At 47.8% G+C, this 8,237-nt stretch overlaps 1 long non-coding RNA gene across 1 annotated transcript; it reads left to right on the forward strand.

The window, feature by feature from the left end:
- Positions 1 to 4,395: 4,395 nt before the first annotated feature.
- On the forward strand, positions 4,396 to 7,023 carry LOC109944590 (uncharacterized). The gene is made up of 7 exons (XR_002267689.2): positions 4,396 to 4,471; positions 4,589 to 4,722; positions 4,810 to 5,500; positions 5,584 to 5,791; positions 5,875 to 6,169; positions 6,257 to 6,340; positions 6,419 to 7,023. It is a non-coding gene; the product is annotated as an uncharacterized lncRNA (long non-coding RNA).
- The last annotated feature ends 1,214 nt before the right edge of the window (positions 7,024 to 8,237 follow it).

An 8,237-nucleotide genomic window follows, 5' to 3' on the forward strand; every position in this document is an offset into this window, starting at 1 on the left:
GCCTCGAGTGAGTAGCCGAGCTTTGTTCTGGACGCTTAGGCACCGTTGGGGGTGGCTAGGGCGATCAGGTTAGGCTATCCGCAACCGTTATCCCTAAATTTTTCTCCCTATATCACTTTTTCCCCTATTTCTTCCCCTATTTTTTCATCTGCCGCAGCGGTTCCCCCTAAATACTCCCTCTATACCTCACTACCACTATAAAATATCATTTTCTATACCAACTATTAATTTTTTATCTACTAACAATTACTCGTGGACTCACAGCACAGTGTTTAGGGTGATGAACAGTGACACGCTACATCTAGAGGGAGAGAGAAGCGGACCGACACGTAGGGGGCGCTGTAGGGGGCACCGCTGCGGCCATAGGGTGCCCCCTACAGCCGACATGCAAGGGGAGGGGGAGCGGTAGGGTCGACTGCTGCGGTCAGTCTTAGAGCATCTCCAACAGGCATGGCCGGATGCCGCCATGGGGATTGGCTGGCCTCACGCGAACAGGTTAGAGCGTGCTCAACAGTGATGTCGACTCATTGATGAGACGTGCTCCTTCGTGAAATAAAAGATTCTAAATTTCCAGAGGAACAAAAGGGAATGAAAGTATATGATTAATCTAAATGATACGTACACACAAATAGTGTGGAAGCAGTCTATTTTTAGATAAAATAAATAGATATTGGAGTTGGGTATGTTTTTTTTGAGCTTTATATTTTTAAAGAGCCTAATATAGCAGTATCGGGAGAACACCGATTTTTTTGTTTTTTAGCCCCTTTTGTTACAAAAATTTACAATTAGACCCCCAGAAATTTTATATGCATTTTTGGACCCTTTGCTCGGCGCCATAGCCTATGACGCCGAGCTCTGATGTGGCGACGAGAGTTAGGGTTGACGTGGAGGCTGATGTGTCCCCTAGCTCGGCGCCACAGATCTTGGCGCCGAGCTAGGGGTTTAGATCCGCGCCGTGGTCCTCCTGCTCATTCCCTTCTCATGTCGTCCCGCAGCTTTTCGCCGCCGTCGCCCATCGCCGCACGCCGAGGCGCCAGGCCGCCATCCCACGTCGCGCCCCTCCTCCGTCGTCGCCCCACGCCGCGGCAACTGCCCAACGCCACGCCCTCACGCCGTCTCCCCACGCCGCGACAGTCGCCGCGGCCGCCGACCCACACCGCGGCCTCCTCCGCCGCCGCCACACACGTCGCCGCCTCCTCCTCTGCTCATTCCCTCCTCCGCCGCCACCAGGCACGCCGCGCCCACTCCGAGCAGCCGTCCCACGCCGCGGCCCCCTCCACCGTCGCGCCGTCCTCCAAGCCCGGCGTCCTCACCGCCACGACGTCCTCCGGCCCGCTGCCCTTGCCGTTCTCCTCGCTGTCAAGCCCCTCGTCCCCACGGCCGACCCTCCTCCCCACGGTAATGGTTTACTTAGTTTTTAGTAATTAGTTAGCTAATTTATTTGGTATAATGTATAGATCGATAGCTATTCACTTAGTATAAATAGTTAGCTAGGTATTTATTTGTTAGTATATATATTTAGTGATTATATAGTTAGTAAATTGGTAGCATATTGTTAGTGTATTGGATGTAGGAAAGTGAGTAATTATAAACGGTTTAGCATATACTTGTAGCATATTGTTTAGCACATTGATATCACATGGTTAGCATATTGTTTATTATGTAGCTATCGTGCAGTTTTCTGTGTTGGCAACCATCGTGTTGTTGTTTCTTTGCAGGTTTTAGAAATTATCACTTTATAGGGGAGGTGCTACCGAATTTTTTATTGACAATAGTATTTTTTGTACATAGGTGTTCTTCCGACTTGACCTTCTCCACCATTAGCTGGACTCGTACGTGATCTCAGGTATACATTGATTTCGTACATTATTCATAGATTATGTAATTTCGGTTAATGTGGTCATTTATTATTTACTATATAGTAAGTAGTTATTATTTATTTATTAAGTACTGAGGCACTAGTATTTAGCCAATATTGAGTTAGTAATCCATGTTTACAATAGATGGACACCCTAGTGACACTATACCATGGAGGAAGCGTGGAGACAGATGATTATGGGAATGCTAGTTTTTATGGTATGAAGAACATGACCATGATGTCCGATGAAAGACCCTCTTTTGCCCAGATTTTCTTTCGAGCTTGTGAGGAGATTAGTTGCAATTTAAACGACCCTAGAATATCAATTCAGGGTTTGTTGTCCCATATTACATCTGGGACAATTGTCCGACGGTTGATCTCCATTACCTCAGAAGATGATTGAGTGAGATATGTAAGAATTGTGAAGACGATTGTTCCACCATGTTTGGATGTGGTTGTTCGAAAGTTATCTGTTAGTCATTGCGATGCTCCAGTCGGGTTGTCTCCACAAATGCCAAATGTATCTCGTATTGAAGCTCCTTTGCTAGAGCTTCCAGAAGAAGTGGTTGTTGTGCCCGATGCTCAATCGGGGCCGAACGAGTATGAGATTTCTCGTCCTCTTCATGGCGTTTGTGGGGCTTCTAATCCGGTGGTACCCCCACAGGAGATACCATTGACCCAGGATCCAATTCAGGATCATCCTAGTAAGTGTCTTTAACACGTTGTTCATATCCATCGTTATTTCGTTTGATTAGACTTTTTAATGTAGTATTTCCTGCTTCGACGTGATGCAGGATCTCCACAACTACATAATGGTGCTTATCTTGATGTGCCTGTATCATACAATATGGACAACATATGCAGGGCATCAAATAGTGTTGATGTTCAGATTGAGGATGAGGAGGAGCCATATGAGGCTGCACAGGCCTTAGATTTTGATGATTACCGTCCGGTTCAAGAAATGACCGAGCAAGAAATTGAACTCATAAGACGTTTGTGTCCCGAGCGTGACCCTACAATACATGAATTTAGCAGTCTAAGTCATTCCACCGGTGCATATGCAGAAGGACGTGATGATGAACTGCTAGAGGCTCCGGATAACACCGACAGCATTGAGATTAAGGTGGGCTTACTTTTCAAGGACCTTCCTACACTGAGACGATGGCTACAAGAATATTCTGTGAACCGCAAGAGGCCGTTCAAGGCGAGACACTCGTATGCATAGTGTCGTTACACTGTTGTGTGTGAGGTGTCGGAATGTAATTGGAGGGTATGTGCCCAAAGGCAGAAGGAAACTGGAAAGTTTAAGATCACCAAAATTGTAGGTCCACGCACTTGTGCCCAGACAGAGCTGAGCTCTAAGCATCGTCAGTTGACATCTACCCTAATTGCGAAAAGGCTATTGGGGATATTGAAGGGTCAGCCAAACTTGAAGGTGAAGTCAATTATGACCATGACTTCGGAGCTGTTTGGTTACAGGATCAAGTATGGGAAAGCATGGAGGGCAAAGCAGCGAGCATGGAAGATGATATACGGGGATTAGGAGGAGGGTTATGAGAAGTTACCAGCATTGTTCAATGCAATCAAAGCAAAAAACCTAGGTATGCATTACGAGTACATCCCCAAACCTAATGAATGGAGGAACGACAAAGAGATCTTCTTTCGTGCTTTCTGGTGTTTCTCGCAGTGCATAGAGGCCTTCAGGCATTGTCGTCCCGTGCTCTCTATTGATGGTACTTTTCTGCTTGGGAAGTATAAGGGCACATTGTTGGTTGCCATATCATGTGACGCAGACAACGCATTGGTTCCTTTGGCATTTGCTTTGGTGGAGAGGGAGAACATAGATAGTTGGTCTTGGTTCTTGCGACTTGTTCGGATCCATGTTGTGGGCCCTGGTCGCGAGGTTGGTGTAATATCTCACAGACACCAAGGTATTCTTAATGCAGTGCAAGAGCAGATTCCTGGCTACGCACCCATGCACCACAGATGGTGCACTTGACATCTAGCAGAAAATCTTCTTCGAAAGGATCGTAGCAAGGCTAACTTCCTCCTTTTTGAGGAGGTCTGTCGACAGTTGGTGGTTTCGTTTTTCGAGGATAAGTTGAAGGAACTAAAAGATGCAACAAATGCTGAAGGTAAGAACTGGAGTGCTGGATTGCTGAGGGAACCGCAGAAATGGTCAAGGGCCTATGACGAAGGTGGCTGGAGGTTCGAGTTCCAGACTAGCAACATGGCCGAGTCATTTAACAGTGTGCTCAAGGGTATACACGGCATACCAGTCAATGCTATAGTAACATTCACTTTTTATAGGCTCGTGACTTGGTTACACGCACAGGCCAAGGCAATGCGGGAGACTTGGCCACAACTCACGTACATGCATTTGGACACTTAGTCAGGTGTGATACATTTTAATATTTTATTCTATACAACTTTTATTGTACTATGTCAATGTTTTTGTTACACTTAAACTTTTATTGTACTATGTCAATGTGTTTGTTACATTTTAATATTTTTACTAACCTTGATATCTTAATTTGCAGGATGACGCAGTTCCACTTGCTGGACCCTCACTACGACGAGCACCACAGGGGCCGTCTCACCGCAGAGGGAGAGGTAATATTTTGCACATATATTAAAATTTCGAATTAGTATATGCGACATATATTTGACTAATCAAATTACTTTGATTGCTTGGTGTTGCCCATTCTGTGGGTCCGAACCCACGACCAGTTTCTAGAGGAGATGACGTACGATGATAGGTACACTCCTCTCCTAGAGAGGGCTGGCTTGGACGTCGTATAGTTCTAGGTTCGCCGTGGACTGCCCACTTTCAACCCAGCGGCGTTGACGACTCTGGTCGACAGGTAAAGACTTCTATATTTGTTTAACTTTTACAATAATCACATCTACTTTGCATACTAATGATTTTGTATTCATTTGTCTTCCAATAGGTGGCGGCCAGAGACTCACACTTTCCACCTTCCCTGCGGTGAGATGACCGTGACGCTGGAAGATTGGCAGAAGATTATTGGTCTCAGCATTATGGGTCGTCCAGTGACCAGTCAGGCAGCACCAGGTGGTTGGAGGCAGATGGTAGAGGCCTTCCTTGGGAGACTGCTTCCTGATGACCTACGAGGTAGCCACAACACCAGAGTCCCACTCACCTGGCTTAGGCAGGCTTTTGGGGAGTGTCCACCTGGTGCAGACGAGCAGACGATTGGCTACCATTGTCGAGCTTGGATTCTCCACCTATTTGGTTCAGTTCTTTTTCCAGACGCGACAGGCGACAACGCGTCATGGATGTTTCTGCCCTGCCTGACTGACTGGGATATGACAGGAGGTTACAGCTGGGCTTCTGCAGTGTTGGCCTTCCTCTATAGGCAACTTTGCGAGGCTTGTCGTCGTTCATCGAGGACCGCTAGCTTAGGTGGGTGTGTCTACCTACTACAGCTGTGGATGTGGGCACACATACCCGTCGATCGACCTAGAGAGTTTGCTCCTCGTCAGTGGTTCGTGGTAGCCAGACATCGGCTTAAACCCACGGCTGCCTACCGCTGGGACTAGGTCGAGGAGCCATTCGCACGACACAAGCGTGCGTACGTGGAGTACTCAAACGAGCTCGACGCACTTACTCCTTCGATGGTGAGTTGTCTACTTTTATCTTTTTTCTTAAGAGGTTGGTAAAATGACTATAAACTTATATGTGAATTCTAATACTTTTCTAGGTGACCTGGCAACCGTATCTTGATCCATATTTTGCCAGCATACAATTGAGCAGCGTGTGCTCAATAGACGAGAACATCTACCTAATGAGGTGTCCCCTCATTTGTTTTTATGCTGTTGAGTACCACTTGCCCACAGAGTTGCTCGATATTTTGGATTGCGACAGGAGTTTTTGGTCGAGCCGTTCTCGACTTCAATACAACTTCACAAGTGAGTGACTTTGTCCACTAGTTATTCTAACTATTATTTCAAATATGCAATGAGTTACTAATATATGTGTCTAACTTTTGCAGGTTCGATAGACAGAGGCAGAAGAAGGTCACAGACTTCGAGACCCACCACCGTGATTATATTGATGAATGAGATCAGCAGAGGGATCTAAACTATGTCAACGACCAGCCGCACACAAACTACAACTTCAGAAGGTATTTGATTTGGTATGTTAGTGTGACTAGGTGCAAGCTTAAGGGACAGTGGACAACTGCTGACTATGCGGAGCAAGAATCGTCAGACGACGAAGACACTTTGTTCAACAAAGCGGCTCAGCTAGGGTCCCACATTGAGGCTGATCCAATCCTTGACAGAGTGGTACCAAATTCTTTACTAAAATTAGTTCTGTTAATTCAATGCATTATGTCTTGTTTTGTGCATCCTAATGTTCTAACTTGTGAATAGGGAAACTCTATGCTCGTATCTGTTATTGAACTTGAGCATATCTCACAGAGAACTTCAGACAGTACTACGCTTTTGTTACTATCAGTGAGTACGATTGTTTAAAAGCGAAATTGTTTATTTGTATGTTCTAACATATGTGTGTAACTCATCTTTCAATTACAGAGGGTATCACGTCGTCTTCGTCATGCAGCGGCTCGTTGTGGATGCCGGTCTCTGGCGAGCGTTGACATGCAGCTGCCTGTGCCTCCTATGCAGCCGGACGTTTAGCGTTCCATTTCTGCAGTTGGACCATCTACAGCTGGACTGAGCTCCTCACAATTGACGCGGGATACGTTTCAAGACGTGCACCACGACGACGACGACGACGACGATGACGCTGGCGCCGCAGGTCAGGAGGAGATTGGACCATCACAGCTGCAGGATGCTCCTACAACTCAGCTATCACAACTGACACCACGTAGAAGGTGTCCACGTGACCCTTACACTCCAGGCACCGACGCTCTTGGGGCCAAGGGCAAGGGTAAGACTAGGAGGAAATGAAAACTACGTGATGTGGTCTTATGCTAAAAACTTTGTGATATGGACTCATGATAAAAACTTTGTGATGTGAACGATGTATTTTGGACTATGTTATGTGGACATTGTATTAAGCACTATGTCATGTGGATTTTGTCATATTCTCTGTTTTTTTGTGATTTATTGTATGTTGAAATATGGTGATGTCTTATAATATGTGATTATTATAACTATGGTTGTTAATAAAACAAGGGGAACTCTTGCGAATTTTTTTGTGAATTGTAAAAAAACATGACAAATGCAATAAAAACAATACGGTTTTGAAACATTAGTGTCGGGTACCGAGATTAGGGGTACCCCCAACACTCCTAATCATGGCTGGTAAACACCTTCAGAGCAAACCATGAAGGCTTACGGCTCGGGTCAAAGTCAAAGCTTCGTCTACCAAGAGACGCGGTCTCACCTCGCCGAGCCCGGCCTCGGGCGGAACAGTGGTCCCGGACGAGTCCACGCCTCGCCCGAGGGTCTCTTCGGACAGTGAGTGCACCCTCGGCTCCGCCAAAGACAAGCCTTGTCGTGCAAGCGACTTTGGCCAAATCGCCTTACCAGCCGACCGTGTTGCATGCACATTTAATGCTGGGGTCGCCTGACACCTTATCCTGACACGCGCACCTCAGTCGGCAAGGTCGAAGTGACCGCAGTCACTTCGCCCTTTCACTGACCGATCTGACAGGAAAACAGCGCCGCCCGCCCTGCTCCGGCTGCTGTGCCAACCACCCGGGCGAAACCGACAACGATCGAGTTCAGCCTCGGGCGCAACAAGAAGCTCCGCCTCGCCTGACCCCAGGGCTCGGCCTTGGCCTCGGCCTCGGGAGGAAGCTCTGCCTTGCCTGACCTCAGGGCTCGGCCTCGGGAGGAAATCTCCACCTCGCCCGACCCTGGGTCTCAGCCCCAGCCTCGGCCTCGGAGGAGTCGCCGCCTCGCCCGACCTCAGGCTCGGATCAACCACGCCATGAGAGATGCATCATTACCCTACTCCTAGCTAGCTCAGGCTACGAAGGAACAAGACCGGCGTCCCATCAAGCTTACCCCGGTAACAGGCGATGGTGGTTTCCCGCATGCAACCATGACGTCGGTGGTCCTCAAGCCTCCTACGGAAGCAAGGAGACGTCAGCAAGATCCATGCAACGCCAACAGCTATACTGCTACAGGGTCCAAGGCACTTCTCCGACGGCCACGATACTACCTCTACAGGACTCGAGACGTCCCCCCAACGGCCACGTTGTAATCTGTACAGGGCTTAGGGCACTTCCCTATCAGCCACGTTAGCTCCCGGCTACACCCCATTGTACAGCTGGGCATCTCCTTACGTCTATAAAAAGGGGGTGTCCAGGGCCCCACGAGGAGAGGACGAGAAAAGAGGGGACGAAAGGGGGAGCGAGAGGATGAAGGGACGAGCATAAGA

Source organism: Zea mays, chromosome 2 (genome assembly GCF_902167145.1).
Source record: "Zea mays cultivar B73 chromosome 2, Zm-B73-REFERENCE-NAM-5.0, whole genome shotgun sequence".
Classification (NCBI taxonomy): domain Eukaryota; kingdom Viridiplantae; phylum Streptophyta; class Magnoliopsida; order Poales; family Poaceae; genus Zea; species Zea mays.